The following is a 24,299-nucleotide window of genomic DNA, read 5'->3' on the forward strand; positions in this document are numbered from 1 at the left end:
CTCATCTGCAAACATATTAATTGGGGAAAAATAAATGTGCACTTAAGAAGAGAATAGATCGAAGATAATCACATCTTTGGTTTGTGACAATGTCTCTTTGAGGGTTGTGCCAAGTTCTTGTCTCCAAGAAGACAATAGTAGAGTTGGTTGCTTGCAAGGAGGAACTTTATGACAATAGAGTTTTTTTGGAATCTTGGCTTTTAAGCAAATAAGGACTTTTAGGAACTCAAATGTCTTTAGTTCAAAATAACTTCTATGCTACAGTGGCTTAATCAGGTCTCCTTGGGTACCTTTCAGAACAGAGATTTGCAAGTTTGCCTTTAGAGGTAGCTTGGATGTTTATAAATAGATAATGAGTTCTGGTGTCCATTTAGTTTCACCTGCCTGGGAAAAAGGAAAGACTGCAATGGGTTTTTAAAGAAAACCAGAACCAAATGGGAGTTAAAGCACTGTAAATAATCAGGAATTATTGCAATGTGGCAAGTGGGAACTTAGTATCAAACTGAACTCAATTCTGAATGCAGGAAGAAAAAGCAGGGATATATAGTCATGCTTGGAGCAAAGTGGAGGTTAGTGGGTAGAAATTACTAATGGGAAACATCAGGGTAAGGATGGGGGGAGGTTTCTGATTAAGTTCACCTAACAGGTGGGATTCTTGCTGAAGAAGAACCCAGGTGATCAGATGCTCAGAGTGGGGGATGGAGAATTTTATCAGATATCCAAAGCAAACAGACATTACGGAAGGGGAATCTCTTCTTCTAAACTGACTCAACGGGATTCCTACCATAAGATAAATAAGGAATCCATGGTAGATGTCTTGATAAAGAAGACTTAGAGGAGTTGGACTAAATTTAGTCAAGGAGAGTCAGTGTAGCAGAATTTAGAACAAGTGGCAAGAGGATGACATCCTGGGAATTTTTATTTATAAAGAATTTACTCCCTCTGATTTCTTTCTCTTTTCATTTTATAAAATTTGTAGACAAAACCCGAAGCAGTGGTGCATGCCTGTAAACCCAGCAAGTCAGGAGACTGAGGCAGGAGGTTCACAAATTGGATGCCAGCCTCTAAATTTCAGTGAGATCCTGTCTCAAAATTAAAAAAAAAAAAGGACTGGGGGTGTAACTGAGGAGTAGAGCACCCCTGAGCTCAACTACCAGTACAACACCATCAATTCCAACAGCAACCACAAAAATTTGAAGATTAGCTTGAATCTCAGCTATTGGCCTAGATTGGATGTTTACCAGCAGATGTGCTATTACCATTAAACAGCAAACAACTTAAAAATGCAAATAAATATTTTGGAGAAAGTTACCAAACCAGCAGGCCTAATTACTCTGATGAGGTCAGAGCCTTCCTGGAGAACAATATCAATCATTAAGGGAGAGCTTCAAGGTAGTTGCTTTTGAATGTACTGCATTGCTCAGGGAAAAGAGCCTCTATTGAAAAGAAGTTGTCAGAGTTCTTTAAAATTCTTCTTCCCTAATTAAGCCTTTGAGTTGAAATTATAATTTCAGACAGAAATGGGGGGAGGGTGATGAAATTCTGGTGAGTAGGATAAAGGGACAATTTTAAAACCTTAAGGAAAACACAAAATAACAGCAATTTAGGAAACTCATTGACATGGTTTTACTGATTCTAATTGGTGGACAATTAGCATGCAATTGTCCCATCTTTGTTGTTGCTTCTCAGAGTGTTTTTTTTTTTTTTTTCTTTTGTCATGCACAGGCAAATTCTTGGCATGTTATTTTTCTCTTCCAAATTCTGTTGGTCTCTTCTTAGGGTTCTTATTTTTTCCCACTTCATCATATGTCCCTTACTAAGTACAAGCATTTTTTTTTTTTTTTTTTTTTTAACAGAATCCGCATCTAAATTTAAAGACACCCTTCTTAGAGACATTGGCTGGGAAACATAACTTGACTTTTACATATCAGTGGAGTCATATTTGCCAAAATTGTTTGATTTTAATGGTTATGAAAAAAATTTCTGTGTACCAAAATACTTTTAAATCAGTGTCTGAAATCCTCTTATTAAAGATAAATTTACTGGCATTTAGTGAAAACCTCTCTAAATATCTCTTTGTGAATATTAAGGAGACTGTACTGAGATGGATTTTTCTTTTGGTTTTCATATATATTTCAAAAATATCCTCTCCTACCATAATGTACATATTCTAAAAATAACCAAAACAAGCACTTAAGCCAAAGGCCAGACCTACATGTGATATTCAATCACTATATCCAGCAATTCTCAGTAGGATTAATTGAAGAAAAATCGGATAAGCAACTCTTTTTCTCTAGCCATGTCATATCATGTATTATTGAGAACTTTCTTTTCTCTAATTTAGAATGCTGGTACCCTCAGCAAGCTCAGCATTTCTGTGAGATAAACCTTGAAAACAAGGTCAACTGTCTAATGTATCAATTTTAGGGTACTCCAGTAGTTTATAATGGTCCTTCATCATATATTGTCCTTTCATAGTTTTGATTTCTTGTAAATGGAAAATATCTTAGATCTCAACAAAATGTCTCTGACACTTAACTCAGACACACAAAAAATATTTGGCCTGAGTAGCAAGGCATTGGCAAATTGTCTCTCCATCACCATTTGGTCTCCCCCATTTAAAGGCATTTTATAAAGAAATTATTGTCTTTTCAATCCATTTGCTACTCCAAAGGAGGTATTTGGGTGGACTCAAGGAAATCAAGTTTCTGTTTTGTTCAGTAATCATGTCTTATCAAAACTCTTACACAACCATTGCTTACAAATGTATAGGCAAAGAAAAAAATCTTTGTCTTTTAGATATGATCTTTAGAAAGCAATGTTATAAGCAGCCTACATGCTCCAAGATGTTGCCTGTTTTCCCACCATAGTTACAAATCTCAAGCATAGCTTTTAATGTCTTTGAAGGATTGGGCTGATAGTTCAAACATGAGTCAACAGAGAACAATATTTGGATCATCAAAATTTATTAGGAGAAAGGAATCTTTTTTACTTAATTTCCTACCTGAATTTAACCAATACTGTATGTCAAAATTTGGCACTTGGAACATCCACCATTGGCAGCAATGTCAGAATTAGCCTGGGTTTAAGTTGCATAAGACAGATATACAATTCAAGCAAATTAAAGAAAAAAATAAAAATTGGAAATTTACTTGGCTTTCGAAACTCTTCAAATGCAGAAAAAAGTTGTTTTTTTTTTTTCCTATTCTCTATCATTCAGTCACTCTCCAAAGTTTTCCAAATTATATTTTCTTGCTGCTAGAAAAATAATCTTGACTTCAAAGAATTAAATTATTTAAATTGCATAAGCTAAGTGCAAAAAGAAGTTATCTCAGGATGTCTGTAGATGATGGACCCATCCCCTGATCAATCACTATGAAAGCAGAAACAAAGTTATAGCTATACTGATTAGCAATTATTAGGTTATATTCCTACTTCTATAGCAAGGATACTCCAATGATAGGCTTCCAAGACCTACAGGGATGTAGGTAAGGTAAATTTCTCAATGGAAAAGTGCTTTATATTGAGAAAAGACATGGTATAATGAACGGAAAAATGAAATAAAGTAGAACAGATGTCCAAACTCTATAGCTTTTCCGCATTTCCCTTGAGATAAACATATTAAATTCAAATTCTTGAAGCAAAACAGTCACTTTCAAATTCAGTTGCCTTCCTTTTCCTAACTGTGAAATAAACTTGTCTTTAGGGCTGCAGGTATTATTTTGATAGTTTTTCCAAGGGGAAAAAAATTTAAATGAACAGTTGGTTGGAATCATTCATGCTCCAAAATATTTTCCCTGACATCCTGAAATATCGCTATCAGTAACTCTATTGTATAAGCTGTTGGAAGCTCTTTAAAAGCCCAGTAGAGTTGTGATATTAGGACTTGAAAAGACCTGTGAGACCTCTTATGTCCTAAGAAAATACTACTTTTTCAATAACCAATCACTTTTTACACCCTATCTTCAGTGATGGAGTGTCCTGTATGTCCTAAGGCAGCCCAGTCTGATACTGGACTTTTCTGATGACAGGAGAGAAATCTGCTAGAAAGTAAATAAATATATTCTAAATGCAATAAAGAATTTTTTCCGTAACTTTGGGATGAAGACAACTATCTTATCTCTTTTTCTTTTATATTGGGGTAAAATAAAGCAAGTATAATTGCCTTTTACTTTGATGTTTGACAGCCCCCTCAGACATATTTACAAAGAACTATGTGTTCTCTGTGCACACATTCAAGGCAAATATTGTGAACTTTTCCAGCTTTTCCTCATCTAACTCATACCTGTTCAGTAAAATTACAAATTTTCATAACTTCCTACTAATTACAAGAAAAAAATTTCACATAAAGATAATATATTCTTTTTAAAAATACAGATACTATGCCAGTGGCACAATTTTAAAAAGTTTTCTGAAAGAGGAAAAGAAAGTGCAGAAACTAGGGAAGACATAAGTGGAGATAAAAGAAGGGAATATGCTGTTTTAATTGCTGATTGTATTTTCAGGTTTTTTTTTTTGATTGTTGTTTTGGTCTTCATGCTCAACAATTCTGATATAAAAATTTCTTCTTTTCATCACCAACCTGGAGGACAATAAAGAAATCTAGAACTTTCATTACATATGATGAGAATGAAACTTAATTTTGCTTAATCATCATAATAACGCTGAACATTAGGTATACTTTTCTCTGCTGGGATGTTTAAGAAGCTGAAATCTACAAAAGTAAGCACATTTTTCAGGGACCAAAATTCAAACTCGATTATTTTGAACTGGGATGCCTACACTCTTTTCAACCTTTCATGGGTAGGTAAGCAGGAGAGCTTGTCATGGAAACAGTATGGTGTTAAGCATACCAGAGAGGGAGGTGCCTTTATTCTGAATTTTAATTGATTTTGACACAAACTGCAAAATAACCTCATTTTTAAACTAATTAATAGAGTTTAGACATGGAAGACCACATATTATATGGGTTTAACTTATATGAAATAAATAGAAAAAATAAATCTATGATCTTAAGTTGGGTCTGAGAATGGAAATTACCTGTGAATGGGCAAAATAAATCTTTTTTCAGGTTATGGAAATGCTTTTAAATGGATTATGGTGATATTTAGGAGAATTTTTAAAATTATTATAAACTATTGAAATGTACATTTAAAATTAAGAATTACCCTGTAAAATATTCCTCAATGAAGTCGGTAAAACAAAAAAGAAACATTTGTAAATATATATACATCCTGTATATATATACATATATATGATACACACTGTGTATATATATATATATATATATATATATATATATATATATATATATATATATACACACATTTTATGTATATAAAAAGATGACTGAATGACTGAAGGAAGCAAGTTGTAGAGTTTGTATCTTGAAAATTCTCTTCTTTTTTGTACTCTGAGATGTTATACATTACGACACACCAACATTGTTTGTATACTAAACCTACCAATTTGTGGTAATGTAATCTTATCATTTTATTTAAGCTTTTTTTTTTAAAAAAAACTCTTTTTAATTAATTTAGGACTAAACTGTTGATTATATCACAAAAATATGCACAAATATGGTAAAGTTCATGTTTTCTGGTAATGGTAATTAATTCATCACTGTTTTTTGGCTTATTTCAAGACTATTGATTGACAAGTATATGTTGATTTCTGAAATGTTGAAACATGGAAAATGCATACATCTTAGAATCTATGATAAATAGCAGAAGGGAAAGAAAACCAAAGGCCAAGATTAATTAACATCTGAGACATAAATAATGTCTATGTTAGAACAGGGAAGGATGATGCTTGGGAAGCATGGTATCAACTTGATGGAGATAAATGGCCTTAGATGGAAAGAGAAAGAGAAGATAAGCAGACAGCAGAAACCAGTAGAGACTAACCAACATCTAAGCACTTGTCCATAGTTATTTAATCATCCATCACATGCTATCTCCATGAAGGAGACATGTCCATATGATTGCAACATCTGTTTTTGGAACACCCCCCAACATACACCTGTGAATTTACAAAACTGTAGCTGCTTATTCCTCAAGAGTGGCTAAGCCAGATCTGATCTGATGTGGCACTTCTCCTGACAATGGTTTGGAATACTTATATAGCTACTCACCCTGACATAGGAGGTAGAGTCTCTATCAGGTAGAAAGAAGTTTTTTTGTGCAGAAAGAAGAACCCCACTACCTGTGCTCAGGTAGGAGTAGATGGCAGCAAATACATAACTCTCTTCTCCATATAATTCTATATTTTAAGAGAAAAGTGATAACTGAGTTTTATTCAGGATACTGTTAGACAATGTATCAATATGTACTGTAAGGAAAACAGTATGACTTTTGGAGACCAACAATCCAAGTTCATATTTTACCTTTGATTTTTATTAGCTTTTTAACCTTGCACACGTTATTTCAACTGCCAGAGCTTTGGTTTATTATTAATTCCAAGTTAAAATTAATAATAAGCATTTTTCTAGTACTTTTTAAGAATTAAATGAGACTGAGTAGGTATAATACATCAGTACTACAAATGCAGTAAAATCTCAGTAAGTCTATCATTATTATAATTGTCATCGTATTGTCGCCGCATTCTATCATCATCATTATGATTGATTTTATTACTTAGACTTTCAACTGGAAAGCATGCTTTTGTTTGCTGAGTTGTTTTTCTCATGGAAGGTAGAATCATGTAAGAAGGAAAGCATTTTGATTTGTAGACTATCCTTACTTAGACGAATGATTATTATTCTCAGTTCAAATATAATTACTAAAAGTCTGCAAAAAAGCTGAGTCATTGCCAAAGTGTCTTTATTTAGTGAACAATAACAATACAAGTGTAACATAACATCTACAGAGACTCAGTATTTCGAATACTCCATCTGTTTTTTTTATGTAAGGACATTTCCCTGTGGCATTAATGAAAAATCATTTGATAATTTCACTGTATGAACCACAGACAGGCACATGATACCTGAAACCTAGTGTGCTTAAATTCCATGGCTGTTGTATCTTAAGTACTCTAAGCAAGCTGTAGTTTTAGCTACTTAGGTGTTTGGGCTGATATTTTGCATGATCCATCTCTACATCCTGATTTAGTGCTTGCTGACAAAAGTCTTTACTTTCAGGACTCGAGCAACAACCCTCAGTTCTTTTCTTTATCCAGGTTCTACCTTGCAAAGTTTTGTTTCAATACATACTTTCCAGAAATATAGTCCAATGAAGCTAATGCTTATTTAGAAAAAAAAAAAAAAACTTACATTACACAATGTAAGAAATGTTATTATATGCATATATATATGTGGAAATATCTCTATGTATATACCTGAGGAACACAGAATCCAGGTTGAAATACGGAGCTGCCTTTAGGTTGAGATTTTTCTCTAATCTCTATTATTTCAGGTTGAATTACAGATGTCCAGGCAGGGTAATGTTTAACATGGTTTAAAAGAATGAGGAAGTTTATACCGGGACATTCTAGAGAGTATAAAGCACTCTCAAAGTCACTATATTTAAGAAACAGTCCCACTTACTGTTTACATATAGAATAAGAAATGATTCCTCTATCATATTATTTCAGAAATCTTGCTAAGCGTATCTGCACATAATTATTTCATATTAATTATTATAGTTACACAATTAAAATTGTTTGCATCATAATAACAATCAATTTCAGCGTGTTAACTTTTTCATTTTTAACAAATGATGTGAGAATACAAATAGCAATTCCTATTAAAAATCAAGTGCTCCATAATGATCTAATTTGAGTTTAAAAGGTGTTTAAATTTCCCATTAATCCAAATATCTGTGTTAATTTATTAAAAATGACAAAACATGAAAGATTTAATAATTTCTAAGAATAATTTATTTCACTTTCAACAGATTCCTTTACAGTCTTTCTTATAAGAAATAAATAGAAAAGTTAGCTTAAAAATAAAAGAATGAGGGGGAAAAAAGAATCCAAATTTAGGATTATCACACAAATTCTTCAAAGTATCATAAATAGGTATGATAAAATTAAACGTTGTCATTTTGGGGAGTATGTTCTTAGTCTTCTATAATTGGAGAGGAAATTCTGTAGAAAGTAGTGCTTTACAATGCAGAACAGCAAGCAGCTGTGTGTGTGTGTGTGAGTGTGTGTGTGTGCACAAGCACATGTGCAAGCACACGCGCATGCACTTCTGAATAAAAGAGAAAAGGTACTACTACTCCTGTGTTCTTTGTGGTTTTGTTACTCATTTTTTAAAATTGTTAATAGATGCACTATTGTACATATTAATGGGGACAATGTGTGTTAATTTGATACATAAATATATAATGTGTCATCATCAAATCAGGATTGTTAGCCTTACCTTCTACTTAAACACTTCGGTTTTTTTTTTTTTTTTTGGTGTTAGGAACCCTCAAACTGTTTACTTCTACGTTTTTAGAAAATATATAATGAATTCTAAATTGCAGTCACCATACTGTGGAGTAGAATGCTATAACTTATTCCTCTTGTCTATCTTATTAATCATTACTTACCAACATCTCCTCTTCCTTTACCCCTTCCTTCCTTTGAGTAACAACTATTCAATTCTTTACTTCAGTGAAGTCAACATTTAGCTATCACATGTGAGTGAAAATAGGCAGTATTTTGTCTTTTTGTTCCTGATTTGTTACAATTAATATAGTGTCTTCCAATTCCATTATGTTGTAAAAAAATGACATTATTTCATTATTTTTTGGCTGAATAATATTCCATTGTGTGTGTGTGTATCACATTTTTTTTTATCCATACAACCAATGGTAGATACATTGGTTGATTCCACATTTTGGTTGTTGTGAATAGTGCTTCAATAAACATTCAGAAGTTAAGTATCTTATTGATGTACTATTGTTCTTTCCTTTGGATAAATACTGAATAGTGGGACAGCTAGATTATATGGTGGTTTATTTTTAATATTTGAGGAACCTCCATTTATTTTCCATAATTAATATAGTAATTTACATTTCCATCCAGAGTGTAAGAGTTTCACTTTCTCTACATCCACTCTAACATTTGTTTTCTTTTTTTGTCTTTTGAATTATAGACATTCTAACTGGGGTAAAATGATATCTCATTGTGGTTTTAATTTCTACTTTGCTGCTGATTTATGATATTGAATATTTTTTTATATATTTGTTGGTTATTTGTATATGTGTTTGGTAAATGGTTATTCAAATTATTTACTCATTTTAAAGCAAATTATTTATTATTTGCTTTTGAATTTCTTAATATTTGGGATATTAATCCCAAAGCAAGTTAATTATTTATGAATATTTTCTCCCATTCTGCAAATTTTCTCTTCATTCTATTGATTTTTTCCTTTTCTTTGCAGAAACCCCTTCATTTGATATGATCCCATTCATCTATTTTGTCATCTCTGCTTTGAGGACCTTATCGAAAAACCAAAACAAACAAACAAACAAAAAATCATTTCCTACATCAATATCTCTTGTTTCATCTGTGATTCATACTAGTTTCAAGCCTTCTGTTTAGATTTTGAAGCACTTCGAGTCTTTTTTTGTTTTTGTATAAATTGTGAGAGTTAACTTTAATTCTTCATATGGCTATCCAATTTTTCTCAGCACCATTTTTTGAAGAGACTGTCCTTTCTCCAATGTATGTTTTTTATGGCTTTAAGAAAGTTTACTTGACTCAGTAAATGGATGTATTTTTGTGTTTTGTGTTCTGCTACATTAACCATTGTATTGATTCCATGGCGATACCATGCTGTTGGATTACTATTGCTTTGTAGTATGTTTGGAGTATAAGTATTTCAATGCCTCCAGCTTTGTTCTTTTTGCTCAGGACTGCTTTGAGTAATCAGATTCTTTTGCAGATAAGTATTACTTTTATGCTTTTTTTTTCTATTTCTGTGAAAACATCATTGGTATTTTGATGCAGATTACATTGAACCAATAAATTGCTTAGGGAAGTCAGGACCTGACTATTTCTATTATTTTGTTGATTTTCTATGGCTTTTCCCTTCTTTCCTCCTTCTGTAACCCAAAAATGCAAGTAATTCTTCACTTAATTTTGTTCTATAAGATTTACAGACTTTCTTCATTCTTCTTTTTTTTTTCTTTTTTATTTCTTCCTCTCTCTCTTTTCTTAATTTGCCTAACTAGATTATTTCAAAAGAAATTCTTCTTGATCCATCCTGTCGTTGGGGATCTCCACTGTGTTTTTTACTTTATTCATTGAATTCTTCAGCTCCAAGATTTGTTTGATTCCTTTTCAAGATCTCTGCGTGCTAAATTTCTATTCAGACCATGTTTTTCTCATATCATTGAATTGTTTGTCTGTAATCTCTGGTATCTTTTGAAGTTTTCTCCAGAATCTTTTGACTTCTTCTCCAGTCAGTTAATTGGCTGCCTTTTGTTGTTAGAGAGCAGTTTTGTTTTTTGGAAGCGCCATATTACCTCATTATTCATGCTTCTCATGTCTGTACATTGATATTTGTGCATCTGTCCTATGAATTACTTTTAATAATTTTATAGTAAACAGGCTTTTGTAGTAAACAGGCTTTCTCCTAGAGATGTGTCCTAAGGCATCATTTGAGGATGCAGCATTGGTTTTGCTTCTAGGAAGGTGCCGTAGAGTTGTCTGTGTAGCTTCTTCTGAAGTAGTCAACATGGCAATTCCTGTGGTTATCTCTATGGCCTGGGCCATAGGCCTTTGTGAGATCTCTACCAGCAGCTCTTTTTAGTGGGGCATGCTTATTAGTGGGTCTGGACACCATGCACATGGGTGCATGTGTGGGATACCTATTGGTTCCCATGGATCAAATGGGGTAGGACCATTTCAGTGGGCCTGCTTGGATGGGGCATAGCCCTCCCTTCAGCTGGGACAAGGCAGGGAGTTCTTCAGTGTCTGTGGGCTGAGCTGGCAATTTTTCAGGGCCTTGGCAGACTAAGATGCTCAGGAAAATCTGCTTCTTAGAGAGTGAGTGGCAGGGACCACCTGGTTGCTTCCTGGGGCCTTATTAAGAGCACCTCAAGCTAAGCCACTTGACAAACTTTAGCTGTCCCAGCCTTCACGGAAACTGCTTTCAGGGCTGTAGTTAGGGTGGAGCTTCCCAGGTCTTTCTCAGAGCTAAGGCCCTTAAGCCATCCAGAGTGAGCATTTGGCTATTTTGTGAGATCACAGAATGGGTAGAGTTTCAAACTGACACTTTGAAACAAAAGGCTGAGTGGTAGAGGAGAGGACAACTTCTGCTGAGCTCTTTTTCCAGGAAATATATAGTTGTGTAGGGTGCTTAGAAGCTACCCAGACTGGACTTGGGTCCTGTAAGGGCTGCATGTTTCAACGCTGTCATTGGAGACTGCTGGGGGATTCCTGCTTACCCTTTGCCCACCAAGAAAAGTCCCTCTTGGTTCATGCTTCATCTCAACTGGTAAGACAGGATCCTACTTTATTAGGCCAACGGGACTCTCTATGTTGTTACCATGTAAGGGAACTAGGTATATTGTATATATTATTCAGCAAAGAATTGAAGAACAGGACCCAGAGAGAGCAAGCAAGAAGGTTTATTGCAAAAGTGACAGAGATACTTGGAGAGGCTTCTCCAAAGAGGAGGGGGCCCCAGACTGGGAATCTAGTGGGGGAGTTTTGATTTGTTCCTTTTATAGTCTCTGAAATTTCCTCCTTTCCTTATCTTCTCCCCTGTCCACATGCTTCTCACTATTATTGATTGGTTTCCCCCTTTGACCATGCACCTTAGTTTTTCTAATAGATCCCCCACTTAGGAGCATGAATACAGATGTGTCTGTCTGATTGGGTCTCCCACTCGTGTTCACCAGCGCTTTCATCAAGCAGGAAGTTGGCCTCATCAGAGGCCCTCTCCATGCTTCTTTGCTCTGTCCTTGTCCCCAACCTCCTCACTTGCCATCTTGCTCTGACAACCTAAGCCCTTCTTATATCTCCCTCAAATTTTTCATGGCATGTCTGCCAAATCCCTATTGCACACTGGAGTTTTCCATCAAACACTTGAGTGGAATAGCAGTTGCTGTTTTCTTTATTGTAGCCCTTTGTTGTGGAGGGAAACCCACCAGACATCTCTAGTCTGCCATCTTGCCGATTTCACTCTTTGATCCAGTTTTTTGTACCTACTCCTCTACTTGATTTTCTTTATGCTTTATTTTCTCTAAAGATGGTAGATGTGTCTTATGTAAAGAAAGATCTAGATCATAACTAGAATGTGATATGATAGAAAATTTATATATTAAAATAATATTAATTACAACTCCATACACTGACTTTGCTCTCTACATCTCTTGAGAATAACCCCTGTGTGGATGTTTGTTAAAGAGAGCAAGGTGGACACGACAATCTAATACATTTATTTGACGTGTCTTCATCCAGTCTTTACCACATTTATGTTATAATAATATTTACTGAAAAATAATGAGTTTAAAATTAAAACAAACACTTTAACTCTAAAATTATTGTTAAGATTTCAAGGTGTTTTTACATTGAATCTCTACTTGCCACATTTTTCGTCTCTCAAAGTACATGGCTCTGCTTCTCATGAGGTAAGTATATTTGAAGAGACAGAACCCCATGCCTCACACAAAATGAGTTCAAAGGTGATAGAATAGATAAATAGTTATGCCAAATGTACAAATTATCCAGTATATAAATGCTGACTTTTATTCATGTTTCTCCCAAAGTGACAAACATGTGAAGAAGAAGCAGAAAGACTAAAATTTACATTCACACAGACAACCTGTATCCTTTTGCCAATATTATTTTGTCACAATTGTTTTCATTTCTTGATAGATGACAGGTGGATAGATATGCACATATGTATATAGGTAAGCAGGTAGCTTACTTTTGCTGACCTATTTGAAATATAGAATATATAAATAATTCAATGCTTATTTTCTTTAATTTATCTATTTGTTCTAATAAGTTATACATGACAGCAAAATGCTCTTTGATTTATTGTACACAAATGGAACACAATTTTTGATTTTCTGGTTTTACCCATAGTAGGGTCACACCATTTGTACAATCATACAGGTACCTAGGATAATGATGTCCACCATCTTTCCTACCCCCAAATTTCCTCCCCCACCGCCATTTACCCCATGCAAATTTCCTTCAATCATACCTTGCCCCCCCTCTCATTATGGATTAGCATCCACCTATCTGAAAAAACATTCAGCATTTTTTTTTTTGGATTGGCTTACATTACTTAGCATTATATTCTCTAACTCCATCCATTTATCTGTAAATACCATAATTTTATTCTCTTTTATTGCTGAGTAATATTCCATTGTGTATATATATACCACAGTTTCTTTATCCATTCATCTATTTAAGAGAATCTAGTTTGGTTCCACAGTTTGGCTACTGTGAATTGTACTGCTGTGAACATTGATATGGTTGTGTTACTATAGTATGCTGTTTTTATGTCCTTTGGGTATAGACCAAGAAAGGGGATAGCTGAGTCAAATGGTTCCATTCCAAGTTTTCTAAGGAATATCTTACTGCTCTCCAAATTGGCTGCACCAAATTGTAGTCCCACCAGCAATGTATGAGTGTGTCTTTTCCCCCACATCCTCACTAATATTTATTGTTGTTTGCATTTTTGATAACTTCCATTCTGACTGGAGTGAAATAAAATCTTGATTTGTATTTTTCTAATTACTAGAGATGTTGAAGATTTTTTGTATATTTGTTGATCATTGATGCTTATTTCTTTTTTTTTAAAGAGAGAGAGAGGTAGAGAGAGGTAGAGAGAGGTAGAGAGAGAGAATTTTAATATTTTTTATTTTTTAGTTATCGGCGGGCACAACATCTTTGTTTGTATGTGGTGCTGAGGATCGAACCCAGGCCGCACGCGTGCCAGGCAAGGGCGCTACCACTTGAGCCACATCCCCAGCCCCTGATGCTTATTTCTTATGAACCACTGTTTACATTTTTAAGCTGGGAATGTAATTATTTTTAATTAAGTTAGTTGTTTTTGCAATCAAATTTGAGCTAAAACTCAGTGAAAAATAAAAGCTTATCGATTATTTCCAAATAGGTAGAGTGCTACAATTTTTGGGAGTCCTGTATATACACTCTTTCATTGTTTTAACCCTAATACTATGATAAATTGGGAAAGAACTCTCTTTAATGTATTGTCACTGTTTAGAGTAGCAATAGAGAAAATTGAACCCAAGAACATTTAATTGCTGTAAGTCAAGTGATGTGATATAAAAAGTTTCCCCCATAATTCTGATTCCAAACTCCCTAAGTGAATGGAAGGGATATTAATGGTAGGCAACTTACTAAATATTTAGAAACACTATTAACTGTATCAATTTGGTAGTCTCTGTAAGGTAGTGTAGGCAGAATAGGAGCAGAAAGATTAGGCACCTTTCCTCACCTATCATGAAGAGCATAGCCAATACTCTTTGACAAAAAATAGTTTAATAAGAGATAAGCATAAAGAATTTACTTAATTGAAATTTTATTTGACTTGAGACCCTTCAGAAACGATGACTTAAGGGTTCAGGAAACACTGCCTGGTTTTATTCTTAGGTTGTGTAGGAATGTGATTGGATGTAGGAGTGTGGACTAATGACCTTACACCTAGGGGGAAATTTTGACAAGTCTTATCAGTTCATATGCTTCTTGGCTTCTCTGTGTGGCATTCCTTCCCTACAAGTGTGAGGTAGAATGCCTTTGAAATGATGGTCTTCAAGGAAGAGACTAGGTTTTCTAGGTGGCCTAATTTGGAGGAGCGAGACTTGTTTCTGTGACCCATCTAAGATAAGAAAAATCCGGGTCTTTGTGGTTTGCTTCAAAGGACATAGAGGGGCAGGAGGGAGGAAGGTCAGTGAGAATGGGCTTCTTTGGTGTTCCAGTTTCCTTTAGTTCAAAGTACTTAGCATGCCAAAGCACTGCATTTTGGGGGTGTCAATTTCTGAGCCCCAACAGTAGGAGTCATTTTCTCATTTGAAAGTTGATGATCCAGAAACTCAAAAGAAACAAACTGTTCATCGAAGTGAACAGAAAGTGGCACAACTGGGAAATAAAGATTTTGAACTCTGAAACTGTGCTACTTCTATCACCAAATTAAGACATCTGAGTGACTGTCACTTCTCAGTATTTCACTGTCCTGTTACAGAAGGCAAAGTCCATCAAAAAAAAAAAAAAAAAAAAAAGCTAATTGATATCTTTTTCCTCTCTGCTCTTGGTAAAAATAATATGAATAGAAAATGACAAACAAAATTTTCCTTAAAAAATAATTTAAACTATGAAGGACTATAGCACTTGGATGACTACTGAATTAAATGGCTTAGTATCTACCAAACGAATCCTTTCAGGGGCCCCATTAACAGAAAATATTTCCATAATTGCCTATTAAGTAAAAATGAAAAATAAGAGAGAAGGTAGACATTCAACTTTGGAATTGTGTTGTTTTATTTAGCAGAATGTAATAGTTCAATTGCAACTTGAATCTTGGTATGTTGAGAACATTATTTTGAGTTGAGTAGCCACTTTTGGAAATTTTATTCTATCTTCATTGCTTCTATCTCCCTTCTTAACAACAAGTGCCCTCTTATTTTTTTGCTTTTAAGTTCTTCTGGCAATGGCTTGATATTGTTACTATCACTTTTATTCTCCAAGAAAAGTGTCATTTACATCATATTTCCAATTTGTCAAAATGTCTGTCACACTGGAAACAATCTGTTGTAAGTCAAGAACCTGTCATGACGTGGTGGGTTACAGTTGACAGGAAATTCTTTGATAGCCTACCAAATCATGTAATGCTGATTGGCAAATGTATTATAAAGTATTAAAGTAGATAAATGTCTGAAAATTTTCAGAAAACGAATAGTCCTAGCCCACATTTTTTTCTACTTCTTTTTTAAGAAACTTACACTCAGGGTCAGATCTGTGCCCCAATTTTCTCCTATCGTCCCATCCTCCCCATCTGCTCTTTAGAGTTCTAATGAGCCCCTAGACTCTCTTTCTATACCCTCTACAAAATTTGATTTTAGACACGATCTAATTTAACAATCATTTGTCTTTTCATGTGAATGTAACCATAGCAACATTAGGAGAATTACATTACCTTTACATATAACAATTCACCTAAACGAATCATTAATTTCATATTCCTATACTTTTAAAACATTACCTCAGATTCTAGTACAAAAAAGTCCCCATTATTGAAATTTCTGGCATTACTGTGTAAATCTGTGTATATAAGTACTTCTTAGAAATTCTAAAGCAATCTCACGATGTGGCCACTTACTCTGTTTATGGTAAGTCAACCCCGATTTTCCTACCTTGTGATTAATTACCCAAGAACAGGATTACACATAACTGCAATAAGCAATATTCAATGCAGTCTATTCTCTCTAATAAGAAAATATAATTCAGTACTACTCATTTATATTCTGATGATGCAATGATACAGGTGAAAGAATCAGCTCCCCTAATCTCTAAAGCATTCAACTTCAAATCAGTACCCTGGAACATACCGGGAATGATTTGAATAGAAGGAGGCCTTACTTTTTCTTTAACTGCCTATGCCCTTTCTCAGTAAGTTTATGCTTTGTAGTCAATTTTTACAATGTTTAAGATTATAAATATGTACAAACCCAAGAAACAGACGCTTGAGGCATATACATGGGGAAAAAAGCAGAATATGTTGTAAACTCAATTATTTGGCTTTCAGGAAGAATATGCTTAATATTTTAGATTTATTCAAAAATTTGATGTAATTTTTATCTCACTCTGCCCGCATGGTCAACATTCAAGTTTCCATCAGATTTGAGCAATAAGGCTTGTTGGAGCTTACATAATACAGCTAAAACCAAATGCAAGTCCATAAATGCAAAATATAATGAGAATTTAGTATTTAAATAGGTGATTTATTAATATCACCATATGTATTTAAGTTCACTTTGCTCAGCACTTCCATAAATTTCTTTTCAAATAAAAAAGAAAAATGTCACTCACTTGCAATAATCTGACATGTAGATAACAGATGGCTGTGGGATATTTTAGAGTAAAAAAGCATTAAGAATGAGGCATATCATCTATTATTTTGCCCTGTCCGCTTTATCACTTTCCATCTAAACAGAAATGTGATATATTACAGGAAAATGGCCCCCTTTGTGACATTTCTGATGTGATTATGCAATTTCAACACCAGGGTGGTTCATTTTCTGAAATGAATGAGACACACTTTAACATTTCACGAATCCCATGTTTTGGAAATGAATCCTGCAGAAATTCATTGAGCTACTCCATCCATTCTAAATATCAGAAATTATTCTATTCCAATCACAAAAATATGCAAAGGAACACTTTTAAAACATGCATATGAACATAAAGGTTTCAATATGAAAAATCATTAGACAACTAACAATTCTATATAGGGTAATTATAAAGAAAAAGCTGACTGTGGACACCTGCATTTGTGATATCCTTTCAAAGATGACATGAAGCTGCCTTTCTAAGGTTGTCTTACTCAGTCTGCCTCAGTGAATGCTGCTTTTCTTTTTCAGTCCAAAATAGCAATATATGGGCCTTATTTTCTATTTTTAAAATAGTTATCACAAAGCTAGGTGTTTGTTTTGAATTTGGTTCACAACCGTTATCCCCTTTAGATAGATGAGGAAGAGAGACATAGGGACATTGAGAAGTATAGCCCTATAACATATTAAATAAGTTGTACAGCTGAGGCTAGAATGCAAATCAACAGCATGCTAAAATTCTAGGCATTTATGCAGCTCTGTGCTTTGAGATATAAGGTTAAAATGTTACCTTTATACCAAAAACTTCTTAAAATTTTGTTTTACTCAACTTCTTCATTGTGTCACCAAGAGACCTGACAAGAACAATTAGAGGAGGAAAGGCTTATTTGGAGCTCATGGTTTCAGAGGTCTCAGTCCATAGACAGCCAGCTCCATTGTTCTGGACTTGATGTTAGGCAGAATATCATAACAGAAGGGCTTGGTGGAGGAAAGCAACTAAGTATATCACACTAGGAAGCACAGAGACAAAATATAAACCCCAAAGGCAAGCCCCCAGTGACCTACTCCTTCCAGCCACACCCTGCCTGTTTACAGTTACCACCCAGTTAATCCATATTAGGGAATCAATGAACTAATTAGGTTAAGGCTTTCATAACCCAATCATTTCATCTTTCAACTTTCTTGCATTGTCTCACACATAAGTTTTTGGAGGACACTTCATATCTAAACTATAACAAATTTAGTTTATGACTAGAAAGAAAGAATGGTTACTCCCCCCAAAAGACACAATTGTCAAATTATTTTATAAATGTCCTACTTTTCAAATTTTTTTTCATATTATTAAAAACAGGTAATTGTCATAATTTTCAAAGGAAACCACTGTTAATAGTCTTACCAAATTATGTGAACTCCTGCAGCAATAAATTATTTCTGACCATTGAATCAATCTGGGCAGTTCTGAGGCCTTGTTCAGTAGCCTGTACAAGAAAAATAGAACATTATTCACTGTTTAATTTCCACTTAGAAGCAACCCCCATTTCTTGGTGAGCACCCATTGTAGACATCTGCTTCCCTGACCCAGGTTATTTCCCTCCTCTGCATTCAATCTTAGTAGCCACTGAGCACAGCTCAGCACCACTCTGCTTTGATTCACTGTGGGCTGTATCTCTGTGGAAGACCTTCAGTCCAGTACTTCAACCTGCTCTGTATCTTGGCATTGTTGAAACTGGGTGAATTCTGATGTCATTACCTTTCTTACAACCCTGATAATTGTTCTAATCTAAAACTGCTGATTTTTTTATTAGTCCCTTTTTGGACATCTCATAGCAGACACATACAAATGTCCTGAGATAAGAACATATGTTGGTATTACATATATACCAACATATGTTCACATTCTCCTTCATTCTGTAAATGCAGATTCCACTAGTATAAGTAGGTTACATTTCAGTAATATTGGGTGGGCTTTACTCAAAACTTTTTTCTCACATTCAACCATCAGACTACATTTGGTGCAAAAACAAATTTTCCCTTGAAGAAGTGGGATTAGAAAAATCTAGCCATAAGTACTCTCAAATCCAGATCCCTGTAGTGGCATACAAGTTGCACAAAATGCATTTATAAACCACTATTCTATAATGCCAGGTAATTAGGCTTTTAAAGAATTATTATATTTCTACATGCAGTAGGATGATATTCCTAAAGATTTAAAGATCATGTTGTATCAATGCATACTATGAATCCCAGGATATGTAATGACACAATAAGAAACTGATATTTAATTTAAACTTATGTTAGTATGATTCTAAAATAATTTTCTAATTATGGTCCCTGTATATACATGTGACATAATAAAATTACTTTCACGAAAATATATTCAATTTTTTTTTCTGTATAAGAACATTTTTTTAAAAAACAAAAATATATTTAAAGAATGTAAATTTTTAAATTTTTCCTAACCAACTATGCATATATATTAAGGCCATTATAAAATTAGGTCTTTCTATTTCAAAATCACATGTTATAACCAATTTCCAATTTACTGTTGAACTAAAATCCATAAATGAGTAAGCTATGGCCCCTGGCCAGGAGCCTACAGGAGATAAGAATATTTTTGCCATCTGGCATCCCAAGGGGACCTTTGTAACTAGCAAGGAACTGTCAGACTTGAACCAAGTTTAAGAAGAGTAGTGTGGCAAAACAGCACAACATATTGGAAGCATGAGTGCAGTGAGGAAAGGGCAGACAAAAATCACTTTTCCTTTAAACCCTCAAGTCAGAATAAGTGCACATATTATCCATGCTCCCAAAACAGGGCTCAATCTTTGTCAGGAGGAAAACAAGCCCTGATCCCAAGTTTTTTAACTTGTCTCTGCTACTAATCATGCATATAGAGTGAGTAACACCATTTCCCTAGGCTTCCATTTATTTATTTTTAAACATATAAATATATGTGTATGTCTGTTTTGGTGAGTGAGCCCTAACCTAGGGTCCTTCCAGTTATATTTTTTTCTCTGATGAAAAATAAAACCCTTTTCTTCTGACAACTATTCCACAAACATTTCTGCTTACCCAAATTATACTCTCCTTTTCTTGTTTGTTACATATCATTGTGCCTGCTTTGTTGTGCTTATGTCTCATTAAAAGGTGGTACTGCTTAATGGAATAGAAAAACTGCATTTATAAATTATTCTAATCTAGAAAAGATGGGTATTCAGCATCTCTTCTGTATAATTATTCAATTGAATGTGATCTTGCAAAATCATTAGTCAAATAAAGCAATCAGGTGAGCAAGCAATCTCATTGCGAGTCTAGGGAGGTTTAAATTTGGTTCAGCATTAGCAAGTAGTAATGCTCACTGGAAGGACCTTCTGGGTGGTACATTATATGTTCTATGAATGATAAGTCCTTGGGTAAAAAACATAATTTAATGTTCCGGAGTTAATGTGCATCATAGAGTCATTTATCATCTGAGACTTTGTTGCTGGATACGAAGAGGGAAAATGTATTCATGAGGAGATGGAATATTTAGATACAGCCTGTCATTTTCAATTCAGTGAATCACCTTAGCTGTGGTTATTGGATTCTGCCTGACCACATTTCCAGGCAGGCTGAGGGCATATTCTCTGCCATGAGGCTCAAAGATTACATAAAAATGTGAAGATTTAGAAGAATCATCAGCTTCCTGGGCTTTAGATTGATTTGTTAACTCTTGAAAGTCCATGAGTTAGTGAGCTCAGATTTTCCGAATGTGTTCAAAAAACAATTTGAATATATGTGTGGTCAAACATAGTGTATAAGCTTCAAAGAATCTTGCCAACCTGTAGTCCTACAAAGATTCCATTCTATGGGGTAGGATATTTTCAGCAGACTGATTTTCTTAGTGATGTTTTTGCTTTTTAGTTTGGATTTAGTTTGGATTCTCTGAGTGCACATATAGAAATACATGGAAGAAAATACTAATTAATATTAAATCAGAAATAAAAGAAATGTATTTGAATTTTTAATTAATTATTAGTCTTCCTTGTTAGTAAAATTTAGGAGCATATATGTAAAACACATAGTTGTGATATTCTTCAGTTCCATCCATTTACCAGCAAATACCATAATTTCATTCTTCTTTAAGGCTAAGTAAAACTCCATTGTGTATATATGAGAGATTTTCTTTATCCATTCATATGTTACTTGGCATCTAGGCTGATTTCATAACTTGGCTACGGTGAATTACAGTGCTATAAACATTGATGTGGCTGTATCTCTATACCATACTGATTCTTTTGGGTAAATACCAAAGAGTGAGATCTAGCCATTTGATGGTTCAATTTCTTGTCTTGTGAAAAATCTTCATACTGTTTTCTAGAGTGACTATACTAATTTGCAGTTCCATCAGCAGTGTGTATGTGTACATTTTCCTCACATCACTGTTAGCATTTATTATTATTTGAATTCTTGACTAATTGCGATGAAATCTCAATGTAGTATTGACTTACATTTCCCTGATTGCTGGGGTATTGAATATATTTTTCATATATTTGTTGGCCATTAATATTTCTTCTTTTGAGAAATGTCTGTGTTGTTCTCTTACCCATTTATTAACTGGAGACTATCATGATAAGTGAAATTAGCCAGTCTCTGAAAGTAAAGGTCAAATGTTTTTTCTCATAGAACAAAATAAAGTTAAAAAACAGGGTGAGGGGACCCCATGAAAATAGAAGGAAGATCAGTGTAATAATGGTACCCCTTGAGGGGGTAGGGAGGAAGATGGGATAAGGGAGAAATTGTGGAACAAAATTAACTAAACTATGTGATGTACATATGTGAATATAACATAGTGGATTTCACCTTTATGCATATCTATAATGCACCAATTAAAAAATAATAATAAATTGAGTAAAGATCAGTAGAGTAGAGGAATAGGGAACAGGGAAGGAGGAGGGGAGGGACAGAGGAAATACCAGAGACTTTGTGATTATTTCAAAATGAACCCCAGTATTATGTATAACTATAAGACACTGATAAAAACATTCAAAAACATAGTTGTGATATTATTAGAAGAGTTTTATGTGCACATTTAACATGAAATTTTAGAATTGAAATAATCTTGAAAATCCTTCCTATACCATCTCTAAGGGGAGTCTTTTAATGTAGTCAGGTCAATTAACAGGAGAGTCTTTGTAATGGTACATTGTTTTCACTGTAAATATTTCTTCTCTCCCTTCACTTTTGTTAGTATTATATTGATTATTTTTAAAATATGCATAAAAATAAGGAAAGAGAACAGAATAAAAATAAAAATAAATGCATAAACAATACTTGTGATTTAGATTTTATGATTTTTTTAAAAGAAATTTTTTTCATTATCTGAAGAAAACAGAGTAGTGATACTATTTTCATTAAGAACCATGTTGCTACCCAAGCTCTTCACTTTATGGATGAGTTCAAAACATAAATGAGCTTGCCCATTATTACAAGGAAAAGGGACATAGTTATAACTTAGAGGTAAGCATTTTGATTCTCAATACTTTGGTTACTAATGAAAGTGAGAATTCTAACCAAGTGAGGATCTTACCAAAGTGAGGAACAAATGAGGTACAAAATTTAAAAAATATCCCAAAAGTGATATTTGAGAAAAATTTAAAAATTTGGAATTAATAGCATGTATTTTTTTATTTTGTTATTGAATGGAATCACATTGGTTGGCAGATTTAAGTTTAATTCTGTATAGGATATATTTTTCTACCTGTTTTTACTCATTGCTTATTTTAATACCAACCTTAAAACCCTGCTCTATGGATATCTGCAAAAAGATACCGAATATACTTAAATCTTTATAAAGATATCTGCAATTTTTTACAATGTCAAACTTTACAAATTATCAATTAACAGGAGAGTCTTCATGATGGCTTTAAAGTAAAATAACATCTCTTTCTTGGGAAATATATAATTGTGTCTGTAATGGAATAAAGTTTTAATAATTAAAAACTCACAAAGCGTTTCATTTAAGCAAATATTTCATTTCTCTTTTTTTGTATTTTTTTTATTTCTCAAAGTGAAAAAGAAATTACTATGCGTATTTTTCTTTTAAAATATTTGTATATTATTTTCTATTTCCAGCCCTTTTTACTTTTTTATTTTGAGGAAGGGTTTCACTAAATTGCTGAGGGCCTTTCTAAGTTACTGAGGCTGGCCCTGAACTTGCAATCCTCTTGCCTCAGCTTCCCAAGTTACGAGGATTACAGAAGTGCACCACTGCACCTGGCTAGTCCTTTAATTTTATTGTGTATGTTTAAGATATATAGTATAATATTATAAGGTATGTATATGCATAGTGAAATGATTACTAGAGTGGAACAAATTAACATCATCATCTCCTTTACCTATTTTTCTCCCTGTGTCAAGAATAGCATATGTACTAATTAAGCAAAATTCTCAAATACAATACACTATTATTAAATGTAGACCCTTGTAAATTAGATCATTTCACTTGTTCATCCTATATATTCGCTACTTTTAATTATCTGATCTACATTTCTATATTCCCTGACCCTAATAATTGCTGTTTTATTCTCCCTAGATATATTTGATTTTTTTATAAAAAAATTCACATATGAGATCATTCAATGTTTTTCTTTCTGTTTGACTGATTTCACTCAACATAATGTCATCTACATTCAGCCATGTTTTGACCATTAGCAGGATCTTTCTCTCTCTCTCTCTTTAAGTTTGATTAATATCTCATTACACACACACACACACACACACACACACACACACACAGGATTTCTTTATCCATTTATCTGTAGATGTTTTTTTCCCATCCACATCTATTGCGAACAAACAACACTGCCATAAATGTGTCCCAATAAGGTAGTAATTACAAAGGCTCATGACAAGGAATTCTCTCCTATCTTTTCTTCGAAGAGTTTTATGATTTCAGGTCCTATGTTGAGATCCCCTATACATTTGAGATTATTTTGTACATAGTGTAAGATATGGATATAATGTCATTCTATTGTATGTAGAAATCCAATTTCCCCAACATCATTTATTGAAGAGGAAATTCTTTTCCCATTGTATTTTTGGTGTCCCTGTTGAAAATTAGTTGACCATGTATTTTTGGATTTATTTCTAGGCTCTTTATTCTGATCCACTGGTATATGTGTCTGTTCACTTGTTGGTAATATGCTGTTTTGTTGTAACTTTGCATATAATTTTAAATGAAGGAGTGTGATACTTACAATTATTTTTTCCTAAGAACTGCTTTGGATATTGAGGTTT

This window comes from Marmota flaviventris, chromosome 14 (assembly GCF_047511675.1).
Source record: "Marmota flaviventris isolate mMarFla1 chromosome 14, mMarFla1.hap1, whole genome shotgun sequence".
In the NCBI taxonomy this organism is placed as follows: Eukaryota; Metazoa; Chordata; class Mammalia; order Rodentia; family Sciuridae; genus Marmota; species Marmota flaviventris.